General features: G+C 37.0%; 1 protein-coding gene across 1 annotated transcript in view; it reads right to left on the bottom strand.

Moving 5' to 3' along the window:
* Nucleotides 1-364: 364 nt before the first annotated feature.
* MRPL1 (mitochondrial ribosomal protein L1) overlaps nt 365-23,002 on the bottom strand; it is a 124,548-nt gene continuing 101,910 nt past the window's right edge. Inside the window, exon 11 of the mRNA XM_072942054.1 lies at nt 365-670. The gene's annotated coding sequence lies outside the window, so the exon portion shown is untranslated. The remainder of the gene's footprint in view (nt 671-23,002) is intronic.

The raw sequence follows: 23,002 nt of genomic DNA, 5'->3' as shown, positions 1-23,002 counted from the left end.
TTTCTAGCAATTCCAGGATAGAAAGCTCAATGTAGTCAACTAGACACCAAATGGTTGGCTGGTGTCCTTGAAGAATAGTGCCGTACAGAGGGCTCAGTGTTGGTCTCTCTGGCCGGCAGTTTGGACATTCAGTGGCAGCAGTAGCCAACTAATTCGTGGTAAATGGGAGCCCCTAGAACCATGCATAGCTTTCACCTCTCCCACCATGACCACTCCACTCATGTGTCCATGTGCAAGCACTTAGGTGTCCAATGACCAAGACTAGCTAATACCAAATGGCCAGGTAATTTTGTCTGTGTGGTTTTACCATGCCTCTTCTATGACAGATGCTTTCTGATGGGTGTTTACATGTGACACAAAGACCTTCACATATTAATTTTTTTAATTTTAATTATTCTTCAGCTTGTGGGTTGCCCACCTGGGATGTATTGGGCCCAATTATACTGTAAGCACACCTCTCCTACCATCCCGCTGTGGTTCCCTCTTTATGTTTCCAGTTGAAGAAGATCTTTTTTCTGGATTCCAGTCTTTTTTTCCAATGGTTGTTCAGCAGTCAGTCGTGGTTTTGTTGTAGTCACGAGGAGAGGCAAGCTTATAGTCCTACTACTCCACCATCTTGACTGGAAAATTTATTGTTGCCCATTCCATGTTGAGTGTTTGGTTTTTTTTCCTGATTGGAATAGAAAAGAATGCATTTGCCAACTCAGGACCACATGCCATTTACCTGAGGCCATGTTAATCTGCTAGCAAATTTACATTTACAGAGCAGCTACAAATGGGGCTACAACTTGGGTGAGTTTGCAGTATTCTAAAGGGTTCCACTAGAATTCATCTGGCTCCTTTAGTGGACAGACTTGTAAATTAAATGGATGAGTATTAGTGTATATACTCTATAGCTTGTATATCTCCTATTGCTTCTGTACAAAATTCTCCACACTTCATAGTTTAAACAACCAAAATTTATTATCTTACAGCTCTGGAGGTCAAAGTCTAAAATGGGTCTCACTGGGCTAAAATCAAGGTTAGCATTCCTTCTGGAATCTACTGGCTTGCCTTTTCCAGTTTCTAAAGGCTGCCCATATTCCCCTGGCTAGTGGCCCCATCCATCTTCAAAGTTAGCAATAGCTGGTCAAGTCTTTCTCACGTTGCATCACTCTGACACCCTATCTCTTCTCTCTTTTCCACATTTAAAGTAAACTGATTAGTAATCTTAATTCCATCTGCAGTTTTAATTCTCCCTGACATGTAACATAACAGCCACAGGGTTCCAGGGATCAAGACCTGGACATCTTTACAGGGATGATTATTATTCCCACAACAACTCTTTATCTCCGACAGTGTAGTTACTTGAGTAAATGGCAACATTGCTTTGGAGAAGGGCTGGGAGAATTATTACTGTGATAATTGTCATTGTGTTGCAGTGGACTTCTTCCTGTGGATCCAGCTTCCTCTTCAGTCAGTGTGCTCTAGGTTTAAAAACTCAGATCTGGATTTGAGCAAAGTGTCTTGGCTTTACTGAGGCAACTGCACTCAGCCTTCTGATTATTTATCCTCGATTTGTTATGATGGTGCTCACTGAGTAGTACCTATTTTGGCTCTCATCTACTCTGCCCCTAGGGCCACTTCGATTAACCATCTACAAAACCCTCTTCAGGTCAGACCGCCTTGGCTGCCATTCTGCTCCTGTCACTCATTACAATAAGTGCATCCACCTGACTTCTAGCAATTATGTGTTGCCATCTGGCCTCTATTGTTTTGGGTTCTTATCAGTCTAGTTCTATATAGTCCTCCTTCCATTAGTCCTGGTTTACAGAGGACAGGCATCATTGAACATTTTTAGTGATGGTGGTACCCTCATTCCAGCATGTTCTCTATGGCCGTGGTGGGTGGTATGTCCTCTGGGTGCACCTCTGGAACATGATGCCTTACTGAGTCTTCTGGCTTCACAAAGAATAACTGCTTCAGCATGCCCACTTCCTTGGGCCTTTTGATCCCTTCCTCCACAGGCTCACACAGAAATTCTGGCATTTCAAGTTTATATAGTGTATGAACCATCACTTTTTCTGTGCCTCTAGAAGCCATCCCAGTAGCAAGTCCATACCATCTCCTGTGGACTTTGCCAGGCCCTTAAATCCTGTATCTCTGGGACACACTCTCAAATCAATAAATCCTCCACTATTCAATCTTATGTCCCTGCCCCTTGATCAAGCACCTTCAGATAGATTCTCAGAGTAGCAGCTCCTACTGGTACATGCTGGCTAGATTTACAGCTCCATATGACCATGGGAAAATTAAAGGAGCTATGGAAGGGGTCTAAGCTTTTATTCTATGCATTACTGCAACTGAACACAGTATGTATTCATAACTTGAATTATTTAAAAATTATCTTAAAACAGTTTCTTAAATAATAATAAAATATAATAATGAAAGAAATTTTCTTTGATCCAAGGAACAATAAAATTTTTAGTTTCAGTCCCAAACAGGAATAATGAAAAAGGAAACAGTTAAAATCATTCAGGTAAGATTTCTTAGCTCCAGAAATAAAATTACTTTTTAAAAATAATCTGAAATGATCAAGACTTAGATGGGACTTCCGGGCAAGATGGCGGAGTAGAAGGACGCTTGTAAGTCACCCTCTCCCACAAATACACCAAGACCCACATCTACAGACCCACTCAGCCAACCAGAGCACCTGCGGAACTCCAACAGATCATCGCCCTCTTCAAAAGATAAAGACGCCAAAAATCTGGTAGGAGAAAAGGAAAAAAGAAAGAACAAGAGGCAGAGCAGCACGGGACGGGTCCCGCGGGGAGGGAGCGGCAAAGGAGGACTGGCGCTTGCTCACTGGGTCTCCCCTCTCCAATTGAGAGGCCAGCGGGACGGAGGGGGAGCCTCCAAGGCTCGGATCTGTACAGAGCAGCCCTTGTCTGACAGAACTGAGTTAAACGGGCACAGAGCGTCCCCCCGACACCCAGCCTGAGACGCGGGCCGGCAGCGGCGGGCAGGGCCAGGCTGCACAAGCCGGGCGGAGGACAGGGGCACGGAGGCAGCCCCGAGGGACTGCAAGGGGCTGGGCGCCGGGGCTGTGGGTGTACAGGACAGAACAACCTGGGCCCTCCATAAAACAGCAAGGTTGATGTGCTCTCGGGGGAAGGGTGCATACCCCCATCTCTGAAAACCCACGGAAACTTCTCAGGGGAAGAGGGGCGGGGCCCAGGCAGAGCCGCCATATTCTCCGGCGCTGAGCACCCAGGCGGGGGCAGAGGCGAAACCTGCGTCCGCACAGAAGGGCTTAGCAGCCTCAAGGGCCAGACTGAGACGGGCCTACAGCCCGGGGCAGATAGGATCCTTCCATTCTGGTCCCCCAGAGAACTTGCTCCACAAAGACAAACAAGCAGCTGGGTCTTGGCTCCGAGCAGGGACGAGGCTGCCCCTAGGTCTTCCCCGAGCCCACCCGCGGAGCGCGACCAGGCGGAGCGCCGACCAGGGCGGAGCGCGACCAGGGCGACACAGAGCAGCGGAGCTACCGGCGGCGCAGGCAGGGGGAGAGCGGCCCCCCGCCTGTCGGGCAGGAACACAACCCCTGACAGAGGTGCTGGGAAGGGGCACGACCCGCCCTCCTGCCTGGCCAGTCTGCAACATCTGACTGCGGCATCCGGAGAGGCAGTGACCCGCCCGCCCGCAGCAGAGGAGAGCTGCATCTGACCCCGTGTTAGGAGGAGGCGCGATCTGCTTGCCGACAGGTGCTGGGAGCAGCACAGAAGAGGGCGCCAACGGAGGGCCTATGAAAACAAGCTCAGCTTCCAAAACAGGATGAAGACAGAAGGACATCACATTAAAAGCACACAGACTCCAGGAGAACACTGACAATCCCTTTTTTTTTTTTTTTGGTTTTTTGTTTTGTTTTTTTGTTTTTTTGTTTTTTGTTTTTGATTTTGTTTTTTTTATCTGTTTTTACCTGTTCTATTTTCAATTACTCTCTTAATTTTTACTTCTTAATTCATTTCTATTTCTCTTGGGTTTTGATGTCCTGTTATTAATTAGACACAGGCTTCAAACACATATATACATCTCCCCACCCCCCTTTTTTTTTTAAGGGTTTTAAAAGGACGTCTCCACCCGATTAATACTCTGCTTCAACCCGCTCTTCTATTATTCATTATACATTGTTTTCAAACCCTCTTTCTCCCTTCTTTTAAAAATCTTTCTCTCTCTCTCTTATTCTTTTCTCTGTTTTTTTCTTTTTTCTTTTTTTTTCCTAAGTTCTATTCCTAAATAGGCATTAGATAGATAAAATCCTTAAGATCCAAAATAGACAACTGATACTCCATAAACCACAGTGCCAGAGAGGTATGAGCAAGATGAAGAAGCAGAGAAACCTTTCCCAATTAAAAGAACAAGAGGAATCCCCTGAAAGAAAGCTCAATGAAATAGACATTGATAGCCTACTAGATCAAGATTTCAAAAAAGGAGTGATCAAATTGCTGAAGGAATTAAAAGAGATAATGCTTAGAGAAATAAAATATGTCAAAAATGAAATTGAAGCTATAAAGAAGAGCCAAGCAAAATGGGAAAACTCAATGACAGAGATGAGGAATGATCTAACAGCTGTGCAAAGCCGACTAGTTAATGCAGAGGAACGAATTAGTGATCTAGAAGACAGGGCAACAGAAAGCACCCATTCAGAAGAACTACAAGATAAGCAAATAAAAAATAATGATAATAGCATAAGGGACCTATGGGATAATATAAAGTGTCCCAATCTTCACATAATAGGGGTCCCAGAAGGGGAAGAAGGATCAAAGGGAATTGAAAAGGTTTTTGAAGAAATCATGACTGAAAACTTCCCAAACTTAAAGAAGGAATCAGATATCCAAGTACAGGAAGCTCAGAGGGTCCCAAACAGGAAGAACCCAAATAGACCCACACCAAGACATATCATAATCAAGATGGCCAGAGTCAAGGATAAAGAAATGACTCTAAAGGCAGCAAGAGAAAAGCAAAGAGTGAACTACAAGGGAACCCCCATAAGGCTCTCAGCTGATTTCTCTACACAAACACTACAGGCCAGAAGGGAGTGGCAAGATATATTCAAAGCCCTGAATGAAAAAAAGATGCAGCCTAGGATACTTTATCCAGCAAGGCTATCCTTTAGGATAGAAGGAGAAATAAAGAGTTTCACAGACAAAAAAAAGCTGCAGCAGTTTAGCAACACTAAACCCATGCTAAAAGAAATATTGAAAGGGCTATTCTAAATAGAAAAGCAGCAGGATGCTACAGAAATGAGAAACGAACAACTGGAAAGGTGATAACTCATGAATTACAAATAAAGAAAACACGAAATTATAAAAGAAGACATACAAATCACTGAGACTGGGAGAGGGAGGCAGGGAAATATAGAATTTTTTTTCTTTCTTTTTTAAATTTTTTTAACAGTAGGATGGGTTTGAGATCATGTTATTATCAGTTTATTAAAAACGGGTATAGGTTAAAAGATTTACAAAAAAGGGTAACCACAAGTCAAAAATTTACAAGGGAGTCACAAAAATTAAATAAAATCCATGATAATACAAAGGAAAATTACCAAACCACAAAAGGAAGAAGAAAGGAACAAAGAGGATATACCAATTCAACTGCAAAGATAAGTTCAAAATGGCAATAAACACACATCTATCATTAATTACTGTAAATGTTAATGGACTAAATGCTCCAGTCAAAAGACATAGAGTGGCAGAGTGGATAATAAAGCAAGAACCTTCAATATGCTGCATACAAGAGACCCACTTTAGGGAGAAGGACACATATAGATTGAGAGTGAAAGGATGGAAAAGGATATTCCATGCAAATGGAAAAGCCAAAAAAGCAGGTGTTGCAGTACTGATTTCAGACAAAATAGACTTTAAAACAAAGGCCATAAAGAAAGATAAAGAAGGACATTTTATAATGATTAAAGGAGTGATACAAGATGAAGATATTACACTCGTTAATATATATGCACCCAATATAGGAGCACCTAAGTACATACAAGAATTACTAACAGAGATAAAGGGGGATATTGATGGGAATACAATCATAGTTGGAGATTTTAACACTGCATTAACATCACTAGACAGATCTTCCAGACAGAAAATAAACAAGGCAACAGAGAAATTAAATACTACAATAGAAAAACTAGATTTGGTGGATATTTTCAGAGTTTTACACCCCCCAAAAATAGAATATACATTCTTTTCAAGTGCACATGGAACATTTTCCAGGATCGATCATGTACTTGGACACTAAAGAAACCTCAACAAATTTAAGAAGATAGAAATTATCTCAAGCATCTATACTGACCACAATGCCATGAAACTGGAAATCAACAACAGAGAAACAAAGGAGAAAAAAAGAAAAGCATGGAGATTAAACAATATGTTATTGAAAAAACAATGGATCAATGAGGAAATCAAAGCTGAAATTAAAAAATACCTTGAGACAAATGATAATGAAAGCACAACCACTCAAAACCTATGGGACACAGCAAAGGCAGTGCTAAGAGGGAAGTTTACAGCGATACAGGCCTTTCTCAAAAAAGAAGAACAATCTCAAATAAACAAGTTAACCCACCACCTAAATCAATTAGAAAAAGAAGAACAAAAAGCCCCAAAAAGCAGCAGAAGGAAGGAAATAATAAAGATCAGACAGGAATTAAATACAATAGAGATTAACAAGACCATAGAAAAATCAACCAAACCAAAAGTTGGTTTTTTGAAAAAGTAAATAAAATCGACAAACCTCTGGCCAAATTCACAAAGAAGAAAAAAGAGAGAGCACAAATTAGCAAAATAAGAAAGGAAAATGGAGAAATTACAACAAACAAAATAGAAATACAGAATATCATACGAGAATATTATGAAAAACTATATGGAACCAAACTGGATAACCTAGAGGAGATGGACAAGTTTCTGGAAACATACTGTCCACCAAAACTGAATCAAGAAGAAACTGAACACTTGAACAATCCGATCACTAGAAAGGAAATAGAAATAGCAATTAAAAACCTCCCTACAAATAAAAGTCCAGGACCGGACGGCTTCACCGGGGAATTCTACCAAACATACAAAGAAGAACTCATACCAGTCCTTCTCAAACTCTTCCAGACGATTGAAAAGGAGGGAATACTCCCAAACTCATTCTATGAAGCCACCATCACCCTGATACCAAAACCAGGCAAAGACACTACAAAAAAAGAGAATTATAGGCCAATATCACTGATGAACATAGACGCCAAAAGCCTCACCAAAATTTTAGCAAATAGAATCCAACAACACATAAAAAAGATTATACATCATGACCAAGTGGGGTTCATCCCAGGGACACAAGGCTGGTTCAACATACGCAAATCAATCAATGTAATACATCACATCAACAAGAGAAAGGACAAAAACCACATGATCATCTCAATCGATGCAGAAAAAGCATTTGATAAAATTCAACACCCATTTATGATAAAAACTCTCACCAAAGTGGGTATAGAGGGAACATATCTCAACATAATAAAAGCTATATATGACAAACCTATAGCCAGCATAGTTCTCAACGGTGAAAAACTCAAAAGCTTCCCACTGAAATCTGGGACAAGACAAGGATGCCCACTATCACCACTCCTATTCAATATAGTCCTGGAAGTCCTAGCCACAGCAATCAGGCAAGAGAAAGAAATAAAAGGGATCCAAATTGGAAAAGAAGAGGTAAAAGTGTCATTATATGCTGACAACATGTTACTATATATAGAAAACCCTAAAAGGTCCACAAAAAAGCTACTAGAGCTGATCGAAGAATTCAGCAAGGTAGCAGGTTACAAAATTAATGTTCAAAAATCAGTTGCCTTTCTTTACACTAACGATAAATCAACAGAAAAAGAAAGTAAAGAAACAATCCCCTTTAAAATAGCACCCAAAGTAATAAAATATCTGGGAATAAATCTAACCAAGGAGGCGAAAGAATTATACACAGAAAACTATAAACCATTGATGAAGGAAATTAAAGAAGACTTTAAAAAATGGAAAGATATTCCATGCTCTTGGATTGGAAGAATCAATACTGTTAAAATGGTCACACTGCCCAAGGCAATCTACAGATTTAATGCAATCCCTATCCAATTACCCAGGACATATTTCACAGAACTAGAACAAATCATAATAAAATTTATATGGAACCATCAAAGACCTAGAATTGCTAAAGCATTACTGAAGAGAAAGAAAGAGGCTGGAGGAATAACTCTCCCAGACTTCAGACAATACTATAGAGCTACAGCCATCAAGACAGCATGGTATTGGTACCAAAACAGACATATGGACCAATGGAACAGAATAGAGAGCCCAGAAATGAACCCACAAACTTTTGGTCAACTCATCTTCGACAAAGGAGGCAAGAATATACAATGGAATAAAGACAGTCTCTTCAGCAAATGGTGTTGGGAAAACTGGACAGCAGCATGTAAAACAATGAAGCTAGAACACACCCTTACACCATATACAAAAATCAACTCAAAATGGATTAAAGACTTAAACATAAGACAAGATACAATAAACCTCCTAGAGGAAAACATAGGCAAAACATTATCTGACATACATTTCAAAAATTTTCTCCTAGAAGAAATAAAAGCAAGAATAAACAAATGGGACCTAATGAAACTTACAAGCTTCTGCAGAGCAAAGGAAACCAGAAATAAAACAAGAAGAAAACCTACGGAATGGGAGAAAATTTTTGCAAGTGAAACCGACAAAGGCTTGATCTCCAAAATATATAAGCAGCTCATACGACTCAATAAGAAAAAAATAAACAACCCAATCCAAAAATGGGCAGAAGACCTAAACAAGCAATTCTCCAAGGAAGACATACAAATGATCAAAAAACACATGAAAAAATGTTCAGTATCACTAATTATCAGAGAAATGCAAATCAAAACTACAATGAGGTATCACCTCACACCAGTCAGAATGGCCGTCATTCAAAAATCCAAAAATGACAAATGCTGGAGAGGCTGTGGAGAAAGGGGAACCCTCCTACACCGCTGGTGGGAATGCAGTTTGGTGCAGCCACTATGGAAAACAGTGTGGCGATTCCTCAAAAGACTAGGAATAGACTTACCATATGACCCAGGAATCCCACTCCTGGGCTTGTACCCAGAAGGAAATCTACTTCAGGATGACACCTGCACCCCAATGTTTATAGCAGCACTATTTACAATAGCCAAAACATGGAAACAACCTAAATGTCCATCAACAGGTGACTGGATAAAGAAGAGGTGGTATATTTATACAATGGAATACTATTCAGCCATAAAAACCGACAACATAATGCCATTTGCAGCAACATGGATGCTCCTAGAGAATGTCATTCTAAGTGAAGTAAGCCAGACATAGAAAGAAAAATACCATATGAGATCGCTCATATGTGGAATCTAAAAAACAAAAACAAACAAACAAACAAAAACAAAGCATAAATACAGGACAGAAATAGACTCATGGACAGAGAATACAGACTTGTGGTTACCGGGGGGGGGGGGCGGGGTAGAGGGTGGGAAGGGATAGACTGGGATTTCAAAATTGTAGAACAGATAAACAAGATTACACTGTATAGCACAGGGAAATATACACAAAATGTTATGATAAATCACAGAGAAAAAACTGTGACAATGAGTGTGTATATGTCCATGTATGACTGAAAAATTGTACTGAACACTGGAATTTGACACAACACTGTAAAATGATTATGAATCAATAAAAATGTAAAAAAAAAAAGACTTAGATGGATTTAAACTTTTCATCTTCATGGAATGCAAAAAAGCAATGTAATAAATTTTAGAGTTCTAAAGGAAAGGGATTTTGAATCTATAATTTTATACAAGCTTTGAGAATTAATTCTCAAATAATTTTTTGTTCTTATATATGTAATCCATCTAAGACAATCTCAGAGTTTCTGAACCAGTACACATCAATACAAACATTTTATGAGTATAGTTTCACTAGAAGCCTATTTTTAAATTTTTAATTTCTGAGTTAAAATAATGTTTTAAATGAAGAAGCAGGAGCCAAGACTGATTTTCTGGGACAAAAGGACTTAGTTTTGGGGGGGTCACACAAATCAGTAAAAATAGAAATAATGCAGAAGAAAACTTCTTGATCATGGAAGCAGTCATGCTCTCACCATAGAGAGTATCCATACCCCCAAGATTCATGCTGCCCTGCTGAATGCACGGGATCATGTGGTTTATACACAGCACATGTGCTGCAGAGAAGAGCTTATATGTTGAAATGCTACATGTAGAAATGATACCATTCCCTGGACTTAAGACATGGCTCACAATGACAATACTTACATCCTCCTATAGAGAAATAACTAGAAACTATTTTAAAACTATGAAACACATTAGCAGAATGGAATAAAAATGAATTCACAAACCAAATCAGAATGAACTGAAGTATGCCTCAGTGTTTTTTGGTGACAGTCTGATCAAGGTTACCTTAACAAAGACCTCAACACTTTACTCTTTCATCATGGTACTTGCAACTAAACCTCTCCCACATCAGCATACCCTCTCATAGTCAGCATCCTGCTGCTTAGCAAAACACAGAACAATACAGAAGCAGCAGTTCATTTTCAGAAGGTCACCTTACAAACATAATGCTAAGCTTGGTTCCCATCTTACAGATGAGGAGTTTGATATGATGAGGAATAAGTGACTTGTCCTGACGAGGCTGGTCAGTGGATAAGTAAAAATGAGATTCTGTCTGAAGCAATTCACAGAGAACAGAGACCAAGGGTTTCAGAAAGGAAGAAATTGAACAATATCTCAAATGGATAGAAGTGTAATGATGGAACTATGCATGGCAATTCTAGCAATATCCATTGCATGCATACAAAAATATGTTTTGAATGAACATTTAAGAAACTTCTTTTAACCAGCAATACAAATTTTCTTTATTTACAGAAACGAAATGTTAAAGAGGTCTGTGCTCTGCTTTTTGTTTTTGTTTTTGATAAACTTTTAAAAGATAACCTGTGTTTCAAACATAGTTAAACAGAGCAGTAATTTCCTTATACCAACAAAAACACGTTAGCATATACAGCCCTAGTTAATTAAGAGTCAAACAGAACTTAGAAATCTTAGTAAGAAATGTATGCACCACAATATAGCATTAAGTGGGGGAGACAAAACAGTCTGAATTTTAAAAATCTTTTCTTTTTTACCCAGGACCTTAAACTTTGTCTACCACATGTTTTATAAACTCTACCAAAACAGGAATAAGAAATTTGATTCTGAGGGTCTAGGTATAGATATGTGGAGAAAAGCAGAATAGGGGAGGCGGGGACGGTCACACAAAAATCAGCAGTGAAGATCACCTGGTTATTAATATAATGCCTTGTTATCTGATATTTTCCTTTTTAAAGAAGCAGAATTCAAACCAAAAAGTCAAAAGAGTAAATAAATATTGTACATTCGACAGTGGCTATTTTTTGAGAGAATGGAGCAGAATATAGGAGAATTTTGATTTTCTATTAAGTTCCCCATTCTATATCTAACTTTCCCAGTGTTTTAAAGCCAGTAGCACCCAGAGTTTTTTAGTGGATATCACTTCCTTTTCACATACAGTGAATTGTCATCTTTATAACAGAGGGATACCAAGTAAGAGTCTCATTTGGACATAATAAAGATATTAGAAAAGAGCAATAAGCAAAGTTAAAAGCAATTTTACATGTACATACCTTGTATAACTTGGCTTTTCAGAAATTCCAAAAATACTTACTGGAACCAAATTGAAAAGGAGCATCTCCATATACCATCCTGGTTCCAGTCAAGGAAAGATAATTTTTTTTTTTTTTTACTGTTGAACTATAGTATGCATCTACTTAAGACTTCTCAAATTTCTTTGACTACAGAACATTCTTTACAAGTATAATATGTTGATGGAACATGTACAGCCCTGTGAACGCTCAGGTTAAAATAAAGAGCAAAAACATAATATCAGAATAATTGCTGCTAGAAGTGTTCAAAAAAGATCCTTCTAAAACAGAACCTAAAAATAACAAATTAAAGAAATAAAATAAATTTATTTGCTAAAGGCCAAAATGAACAAGATTTTTAAAATGTGTTGAAATTAGCAAAGCAGATATATATATACCAGACAAGCAATCACTAATAAATGACATGCATCAACATGATGGTTATTTAGTAAATGTTACTTCTGCATAAATGTACAGAGTCAACACCATGTGTTCAGGCATCTGGTGAGCTCTACTATATTCTCTTTTAAGGCATGTCATTTCTAAACAGCGATTATCTCATAATAATAAGAATCATATTTAAGGGCTGGCAGTCTTCTTCCATGTTTTCTTAATACACACTAGAGATAACGAGTTTCCTAGCACTGACATTTTTCATGGAATACTTCTCTAGATCTTGCAAACAACAATTTGCAAAATGGTCATCTGGTTTTATATACCATGTTTTCACCAGTGAGGGAACAAACAGAAAAGTTCAGCAAGTCATCTCAGATCTAAGCTGTTTTGTCAGTAGCAATATAAGGAACGGGAATCAAGAAAATTGACTTCAATTCCATTCTCTTTCCCTTCCCATGCTGAAAAAGCCTACTAATGTAGAGTGCTTTGGATCCAATGAAACATGTAATATAAAGCTTTCTTCTCAAAGAAAAGATGTACAGACTTTATAGCAGTTTTAACATTGACAGCGGAACAAATAGAAACTCATTTAAATGAGTAGCCTGCAGTTTTGGTGTGCTTCACTGTGGAGAGGAAGTGTTTCCTGAACACTGATTGTGAGCATGCTGTTTCCCACAGGTGACATGCCATTTTCTCTGAGAAAGGTCACTCAATTGGACAAAGAAAATAAATGATACATTTCTTATATCTACAATATACCTAACATTTTAGACTCTTTCAAATGTTAGATTTTGAGATCATGTAGTAGAGATACATGTGGTTATAAAACATATTTATATTTATGCAAAAATATATTGTGCCTGCAGAGTGGGAAATGATAATCACAAAACATACCTGATAAATGGCTCATACCCAGAATTTTTTAGAGCCTCCTAAAATCTATTTGAAAAGGTAGCAGAAATATGAGAAAAAGACTTAAACAAGTTCTCCACAAAACAGAATATCCAATACCCAATAAACACGAAAAGGAGTTGAACTTTTTTAGTCATAGAAACGCAAACAGAAATCACATTGTGATACCATTATTCTGACATTAGAAGGGTTAAAATTCAAAAATCTGACAACACCAAATGTTGCTGAGGATGTGGAACAAATGGATTATCACAGACTGCTAATAGGAGTGTAAACTGTTACAAACCCTTTGGAAAACTGCTTGGTGGTATTGACTAAAATTCAGCAGCCTAAAGTGTTCTCTTAGGAGAGGTTTTTAAATATGGTTTCAACTTCTTTAACAAATACAGGACTGTCCAGATTTGTGGTTCCTTCTCATGCCAGTACCAGTATTTGTACCTTCAAGGGATTGTCCGTGCCATCTAAGCTTTACTGCACAATTTGTTTTGTCAAAATACTTCCTATTTCTAATATGAATTCTTCTTTGGCCATGGATTATTTAGAAATGTGTCATTAAATTTACCAACATTTGGTAGTATTCTAGATATCTTGTATTAATCATGTCTAATCTAATTCTATTGTGGCCAGCAGATACACTTTGTATAATTTCAATTCTTTGAAATTTATTGAAGCTTGTTTCATGGCTCAACACATTGTTTATTTTGATGAATATTCTATATGCACTTTGAAAGAATGTATATTTCACAGTTATTGGGTATAATATTCTGTATATGTTAATAAGGTTAAATTCATTAACAGTGTTATCCAAATATTCTGTGTCTTTACTCAATTTTTTTGGTCATATCCTATCAATTACTAAGAGTAAGATGTTAAAATCACCCAATATTATCGAAGATTAAATAAAATTGTTGATTTATCTATTTTTCCTTTCAGTTCTGATAGTTTATGCTTCTTGTATTTAGAAGCTATATTAAGAGCTACATGTATATTTAGGATTATTATTATTTCCCAAGGAATTGATCCTTTTATCATTATAAAATATTCCCCTTTATCTCTAGTTATACTTTTTGTTTTAAAATCTAGGTTTCTTTATATTTGCTTTATATAGCTAATAGTCTTTTAAAGATGCTTTTAAAAATAGTTTTTAAGTATATTTACTCATACCTCTGTCCTGTCCAGTGTTCTTCATTTCTTCCTACATATCTGAGTCTCACCTACAATCATTTCCCCTCAGAATTCCTTAAAGAACGCCTTTAGAATTTATTGAAGTGCTGTCCTGCTGTTAAATCCTTAGTTCTGTTTGTTTGGAGATACCTATTTTAACTTAATTGCTCTAAAGATCACTTCACTGGGTACAGAATTGCAGATTGGCAGGGGTTTTTTTGTTTGTTTGTTTGTTTTTTTGTTTTTTTAGCACTTTAAAGATACCATTTAATTGTCATCCAGTTTCCATTGTTCTTGAAAGGAAGTCTGATGTGATTCTTGGTGATATTTTTCTGAACGTGATGTTTCCCTTTCTGATTGTTTTAAGATTTTCTCTTTATATTGGTTTCTAGCAGTTTGACTGTGATGCAACTTTTCCTTACATACACTTCTCCAAATTTGGGTTTCACTGAGTTTTTTTTAATCTAAAGATTGATGTCATTTAGCAGTTTTTAAAAATTCTTGTCTTGCATTGTCGCTGGTGAGACCTCTACATAGATATATTATCTTTTCCTTCTGTATGTAATGCATATTTTTTGCTCTAGCTGCTTTTAAGATTCTATCTATCTTTTGTTATTCAGCAACTTAATCATAATATCCTTTGGTGCCATTTTTAATCCTCTTTAGGGCTCCTTATGTTGACTGGATATGTGATTTCTAGTTTACTTCAAATTCGGGAAATTTTAAAAAATTATTTCTTGAAATAATTTTTCTATCTCCTCCTTCTGGACTCTAAGTAGATGTTAGACTTTTTCTTTTTGTTTTGCAGGTAAATGATGCTTTGTTAATTTTTTGTATCTTTTTTATCCTCTGTACTGTATTTTGAGTAGTTTCTACTGCTAAGACTTCATTTTTTCCCTATCTTCTTTTGAATGATTTCTTATCTACTGTTAATCTCATCTACTGCATCTTCTTTACTTTAGAGATCATGTTTTTCAGCTCCAGATTTCCTTTCAATCTCTATATGTATATATGTTCTAGTTTCTTCCTCATTATGTCATGTTTTCCTTCAAATCCTTGAGAGTACTGATAATGCCTGTGTTAAAGCTGATGATCGTGAATTCCATTATCTCTATCATTTCTTGCTTTATTACTGTTGAATGATTTTCCTTCTGGTTATAGGTCACATTTCACTGCTTCTTCGTATATGTAATATGTAATACTTTTGACTGGATTTTAGACACTGAATTTGTTAATTATCTAGATTTTCTATCTAGTATTGAAATTTGTTGCACCATTTCATTAAGTTACTGCAAGTTAAGCTACTTGAAGATCAGCTGGATCATTCTGAGGCTTGTCTTTAAACTTTTTAAAGATAAGTCTAGAGTAATCTTTATTCTGGGGCTTCTTTAGCCATACTACTAATGCATGATCCTCTGGGTTTTCTATAATATGGCAGGAATTCAACAAGTTTTCTCCATTCTGGATGATGGAGATTCAAAGGTATCCACAAAATATTAACTCTGAAATTTGTTTAGTTTACAGTTCCCTTATTGTTTTTATTTGGACTTGTATCAGTATTTCACAAACGCATAGGATAACATTCAGCAACTAATTCAAAGGGACCCTATATATATGTATAGGGCTTTTTGTTAGGTAACACTCTTTTCTCCACTGTTCTGTCCCACAAGTTCCAGCCACCTCAGCTTCCTCTCAGCTCCAAACTCTCCCCCCTCAGTTCAGTGAGACCACGATGTTCTGCTTGGATTCTCCTTCCTTACATTATGGTCTAGAAAAGACTTCCAAGTACTATCCGGGTCGTTGTAGGGCTCAGCCTGTGTGTTTCCCTTCTTTTAGGGGTCACATTCTTGAACTGCCTATTGTGCAATGCCTAACAACTGTTTCATGTATTTTGTTGAGTTTTTCAGCTATTTATGGTGGGAAAGAAAGTCTGGTACCAGTCACTCTACCATGTCCAGAAATGGAAGTCTATATTACCTTTTATAAAGGAAACTTCCAGTGTTAAAAAGTAACATAAATAAAATCTCCTGGAAGGAGTCAAAGAAATTCTGTCAATAATTCTTTGGGGTTTGAATTTTGGATTTTTGGGTTTTTGCTTGTTTTTCTTGCTAAGTTACTTTGCTTAGTTACCTAGATTTTTATACTCACTTAGATTCTACTGTTGCCTTTCTCTGGTCTAAAACGTTTATACCTATCTCATTTCTATTTACCTAAAAATCTTCTGAGTAGAATTAGACCATTTTTTAACACTACAGCATTGATTTACAGTGATAGGTTCACGATCGTCTCCTATGAAATTGTTCACTGCGGATGCTGGCTTTTGTTTATCAAATGGTAGAGTCATAAGAGGCCTTTCAGAGTATTTGTCCCAATCTTCTAATTTTACTTGTAAGGAAATTGTGTTCTAGAAAATAGAAAAGTTCAGTAACCAACCCAAAATTATCTAGCAGTGGTTGGCAAGATTAGGACCAGAGTTCTTATTTCCCTGGCTAAATTCAATTTTTGTTTTGTGTTTGTTTGTATATGTGTTATTTTATTTAATAACACTGTCTTCCTCATCAGAAATGGAATTTCTGTAAAGAGGCTTTCCCATTCACTCCATTTATTAATAAGATTAATACCAATAAAAACAAAATTGATTTTTCCAATTTTTTTCATTATTTACAACTTCTGACATCTTTATATTGTTGCTAACATCTTTTTTTGTGTTTTATAAGTCAAGGGAAGCCTTCTGCCAGCTTAATCATCATACTCCTCCTGCTGGAAATAATATCTAACTACAGGCAATAAGAAGGCATTCAGACAGGGAAGGAAGTTTGTGCTAGCTGCTCAGGTGGCAGAAAGGTAAGTACAAAAGAGAGTGAGAAGACAAGACTGCATATAGAAAACATTCAGAGCACAACATGTAACTCTACTTTTCATCTCTAAAGTCAAAAATCTTTGCTGCTCTCCTGTAGCATGTATAAGGTATGTGACCCTGAGTCAAAAAATACTTATAGAATATTATTGAAGATGAGAAACCTGTGTGGCACCTGTGTTGCTAGCAATGTCTTATCATACTGCAGAACAACCTGTGAAGAAAACAGATGAGAGCAATAGTGCTGACTGCCACATCACAGCAAGTAATGTCTAACAGCAGCTTTGTAGAAGTTTCCCTCTGAATCAGGACCTTGCCCAAGTGCTGATGCTGCCTACTGTGCAGCTCTCCAGCTGACTCGGTTCCTCCTACTGGCTGTTAACACCCAGTCAGTCTGCATCTGTGTAAATTTTTTCCTTAACCCTCTGTGCAGACAGCATAACCTATTTTCAAGTCATAAGGAGAAAAATAAATAAATTCCAAAAGAATTCAAAATGCACTAATTTCCATTACATTAATGATTAGCATTTTAAAAAATCAATAACTAGCAAGAAATGATTAAAGGCCTCTGTTTATACATCTTCATCATCTTGGGTGCAATGTTGCTGTTAACAAGGCTTTAAAATGGTCCTCAATAGTTTACAAGATTAGATGGAAAAGAGTAAATATTTTATTAATTCTCCCAGAGTTATTGACTATCTTTTCCCTCCTCCCCTCATAATAGATGGCATTATGAACAAGATATATCAAAAACTGTATATCCATTTCTAGTAATATGTCCCAGACTTTCTTAGCTCATGCAAAAGGTAAAGATATAGTCCCTTATTTTGTGTTATTGTGATCTAACTAGACTTTAATGAGTTAGGGGAAAAGAACCCAGCTAACATTACTAAGCACTTACTCTAAGCCAGGCACTGTGCTAAACATTTCTACTTCCATTATCTTATTTAATCCTCAAGAAGCCTATGAATTACATACTATTATTACCCCTATTTCTTTAATGTGGAAATCAAGGCTTGCGGACGGTAAATAACCTGCCTGAAATTATAGAGCTAGAAGGTAAGTGCTACAAGGCTGGTTTCAACCCTACAATCTGTGCTTTTAACCACTCTGTTCCCTACTCTCGTGCTTTTAGAAAAGAACCTACTGTACTTGCTTCATGTAAAGACAAGCTTGTTTGTGTCAAGCCATTTAGGTGGCTTTTGAGATCCGAGATAGGAAACAGATAAAGCACCACAATGGATAACAGATAGGGTTGTGTTCAGTTTCCTGCACATTGGCTGCTATTAAAACCTTTCTTTCATACAGAAAGAAATATATTTGAATGCAAACAGTAGAGGATGATGGTATTTAAGAGAAATCGTAGGATGTTTTTTAGTTTACCATAAAAGTCAATCACTGCAAATTTCAATATTTTACGTATTTTAATTACAAATTATTTAGGATGTTTGAGAATTATAGTACATCACAGTTTCAAGAGAGCTGAGAACACCAACCTAAAGAATTACCAAATACCATATAAACAATTACAGCATTTTGATGTCAGGAGTCATAGGTTCTAATACCAATAAGTATATAAATGACCTTGACCTTATCTGTAATATTAGGATGATAATGACAATAGTACTGAACTCACATAGTTGATGCCTGGACTAAAAAGACAATCAATGTGAGTACCTCACACTTGAAAAGCACTCAGACAGAGATGGCTATTGTTGAATTTACCCAGATCACTAGTCCAGGTGAACAGTTCTGCAGCCCAAAATGTGAAAACCTCAAATGGGACTTATGCATGTTAACCAATCCCACTAGAGTTTTGTGTATTAGGGCTATAGTTATGGTGTGTACTTGATTTGTTTTCTACAATTGTGAAGATGCTTTGGGGTTCTCCACGATTTGTCTCTTCTATTACTCCCACCAGTTAGATACCCATGGAACTGAATAACTGTGAGTATTCAGCAAATATAATATGACTGGAAAGAAAGAAAGAGGACGTTTCTTCCAAGTAAGTGACCTTGGCAAAGAAAACGACCCCATTCATTAATTCTGAAGGAAAAACAGTATAAAAAATTGGAGAAACAGTGACTGTGATACAATATGTTTTTCAGTATCAAAGAAGCTCCTACTGGAATCTTGAATCTACCACTTAATCATTTGTAACTCTTAGACTAGCTACTTAAACTGTTTCTTCAAATATTAAATGGGATGAAAAATACTTGGTAGGGCTGTTGTAACACACAGATGATGTTTTAAGTAGGTCAAAAACAGTGCCTCAGACATAACAGGAATGGAATAAATATAGGCAGAAATTCTATGTAATATATCTCTTACTAATACAGTGCTGATTTTGCCAATAATATTGATGATGACAATAGTTATAATGATCTGGTTTACAGTCTCTGAAACAGAAAGTTCCTTGTGTTCCTAATATTCCTATCTAACATAGAGCAGTTCAGATGAGCATTCATGAAGACGTTTTATAAGTTAGACTTACACAGTGTGAACATTTCACTAACAGAGAGAAAGCAGTCTACCTGGTATTATTGTAAGCTAACTTCTGTATTCTTAACTACAAACCTGGAACATAGATCTGTTACTGGCAGAACTTGCTACTAAAAAGAAATTTTTTAGTTAAATCTACCCCATCCCTGACTGTCATTCAAACCCACAATCTGCTTGGTTTATCTTGGAACACCAGTGTCTTGTCTTTGCCATCTGACTTTCTGTTGCATCACTGTTCTTTCTTTAGTAAGATGGTCTGCCACCAAGTTTAATATAACTGAATGGACTTGTGGCTATCAAGTAAGCACATTAAAAATATACCCAAAGCCTTCTGGGACTATCTGACACTGGTCATTAAATAATTATCCTGCAGCTCACAGTCCCCTGAAATAGCACTTTGTATCATATTACCTGAAGGGATTAAAAGAAAACCGTATATCAGAACACAGTTCAGACATACAAAGACAGAAGATCTCTGCAGTTTTAAATGACTGAAAACTCTCTCAAACAAAACTAAAGGAGATCAAAGTTTTGGCCCAGTAATTTTGAATATCAGATGAAATGCCCCAGTTGGGTTAGCTTGATTATTCTTCTTTAGCCTGATTGTTTCTCTCTATCACCTTGTGCCATTAATGGAGAAATTAATCTTTGAAGTTCTAGTGGCTCAGCATTTTCAATTATTCATTCCAGTTAAGGAATTTTCTTTTTTAAGAAAAGCTCAGTGTTCTTACTTACGATAAGCCTACCAGCAGACACCTGAACTGCTACCCAAAAAAAAAATCTCCCCCAGAGAAATTTTTCTGAGGATTTAAAAATCCATTCTACTGCTTCCTTCCTTCCTTAAAGTCCAAATTCATAATCAGCTTAAAGCATAAAAGTTGTCTAATAAGCATTTAAAAAATTTTGTCCTAGAGTATTTTCAGAAAGAAACAGGGGAGGAATGTGGAAGAACAGATACCACAGTCTTTTAAAGACTAGTTCTATTATAAGCACTACAACCTAAAATATACTACTGACACCTTGGTCCTAATTTATTGCCTGGCTAGACCTTAGGAATATATCAAACTCTTCTAGTTTAAAAATAAAGCAAAACCTAAAAAATGCCTGTTCCTAGCATCTCCTTCCCTGCTCCAGTGTGACCCTTCCTTGTTTTTACTGAATAATTTCCTCTGTCAATTGTCATCTACCTTGAACAGGAGTCCTGTGAACCTATTGTCTCTCTTTATGAAACAGGCTCTCGATGTCTAAGAAGAGTTTTAGAGGAAACATTACAGAGCATGACTCCAGAAAAGCTCTGTTAACTTCGGCAGGACAGGTTGCATTGTTTTTCTCCCCTGTAAACTGCATGCTCAGCCTTCCTTTTAAGGAGCTGTGCATTTGCTAAATGAAGAGATCGCAGCTTCCCTTATGCTATTCTTTATTCCTTCAAAATTTGTGTTGCTTCTAAGCAGTTTCATGCTAAAATGAGATCATTCAAACATGGCATTAGTCTAATTTTTAAAAACCTTTGTTTTGGTGAATAATTATGGATTCAAGCTGTTTTGTTACTGTGCCAAAATATATTTTGGAAAAAGTCTCTGATAATTGATACTTCACAAATTTTTCCCTTATAAAGCTCCAAACTTGCCTAGTTTCTTACAGACTCCAAAACTGTGAACATACTCTTTCACTTACTGTTCATTTGAGCTGGCAGCATGGTGTCAAGGAATTCTATCTCCAGAGATGAGAGAATTCTCAGAATTCTCATATCTCCAGGTCTGAAAAGAAATGAGTTGCTAGAATTTTTTCATTCAACTCAATTTTACACTTGCATTAATAATATTTATAAAGTCACTTCTCGTTCAGTCCCAAATCAAATGTCACCAAGCCACAGAGCTTTCCTTAGCCCTCCTCTCTAGACTGTCCCCATCCCATTCCTCCATTATGTTACCCTCCCGCTCTCCTGCACAGCACTCATCACAACATGTAAGTGCTGCCATTTGTTTACTGAATGCCTTCAAACTTACTAGAGTGTAAACTCCTGAGAGCAAGTGACTTGTTACCGTCTTCATTTCTGGGTCCCCAGAGCCTAGCATTGGACTGAATGAATGAGAAAATGAACTAAAATTTCCTGCCACCTGATTAATCCCTTTGACCTGAGCCGTTCTTCTGGATGCTCTTCTCTATCCCCCGGCCCCCTCCACCAAAATACAGCCAACGTGCTTCTATTTCTTCTTCCAAAAGTCTATTCACAACATTGTGAATCAACTATACTTCAGTTTAAATTTTTTTTAAAGAATTTATTGTTTTTTCCCTGATTACTCAGCGAATACATACTTGTTGAAGAAAATCTGGGGGTGAAACCTAAATTATATGAAAAATAATTAAAATCACAAGGGTTGACCAATCATTTCAGTTTATCCAAGAACTGAGGGGATTTTCAGGACGTGGAAGAAAAGAAAGTCCAGAGCAAGCCAGGATGAGTTGGTTACCTTCCACCTCACCTCTCACTAAGTAGTAATTACTAATAATTTACTCTATTTTCATCCATTACTTTATGCATATTATAGTTAATTGGGATTTCATTATATAGATAATTTTGAATTCAGATCTTTCCAATTAATTTTATACATAAGCAATTTCCCACATGATTAAAATTCTTTCTTAATATCATTTAAAAAACTGCTTAATATCAAATCCTATACTGAAGAGGCAGTGTAATACGACACTAAAGACTAGAGATTCAGGAGCCAGACTGCCTGGGTCCAAGCTCCAGCTCTGCCTTGGGCATTTTACTTGTCCACTCTGAGCCTTAGTTTCCTCATCTGTAACACAGGAATCAAGAAAGCACACACCTTACAGAGCTGTTGTGAGGATTACATGGGTTTATATTTGAATGTTGTGAGCACTGATTATGTGGCTATTTTTCTTAATAGATTATGATGTGCTATAATAGAATGTTCACACTACTCAAATGTCAGCCCCTGCTTCCTCCTTTTATTTTTCAGAGACCTTACTCCCAAGTAAGCCTTTGTATTCCTTAACTCCACCTGCGCATGTTTGTCCCAGAGGATCCAACCAATACAGAAACGCTGCTAATTTGATAGGAGAAACAAATGACATTTCATTACTTTAGTTGCATCTCTTTGATTACAGACACAATTGAACATTTATTCATCTTTATTAGGCTCTGAAATGTCCTCTTTTCTGAATTGACTATTTGTGTTCTTTGCTCATTTTTCCTCTTGCATCATAGTGTTTTCCTACTTGTTTGTGTAAGTTCTTTATATATAAAAGACATTAGCCCTATGTTATTATTGGTTTTTGATGTACAGAAGTTCTACATTGTTATATAGCCACATTATGATAAATTACTTTATAATTTTTATCTTTGCTTTAATGCCAAGAGAGTACATTCCCTTC

Source organism: Vicugna pacos, chromosome 2 (genome assembly GCF_048564905.1).
Source record: "Vicugna pacos chromosome 2, VicPac4, whole genome shotgun sequence".
NCBI classification, from domain to species: Eukaryota; Metazoa; Chordata; class Mammalia; order Artiodactyla; family Camelidae; genus Vicugna; species Vicugna pacos.
Note: the sequence above shows the minus strand (reverse complement) of the source record. Positions and strands in the feature narration are given on the sequence as shown.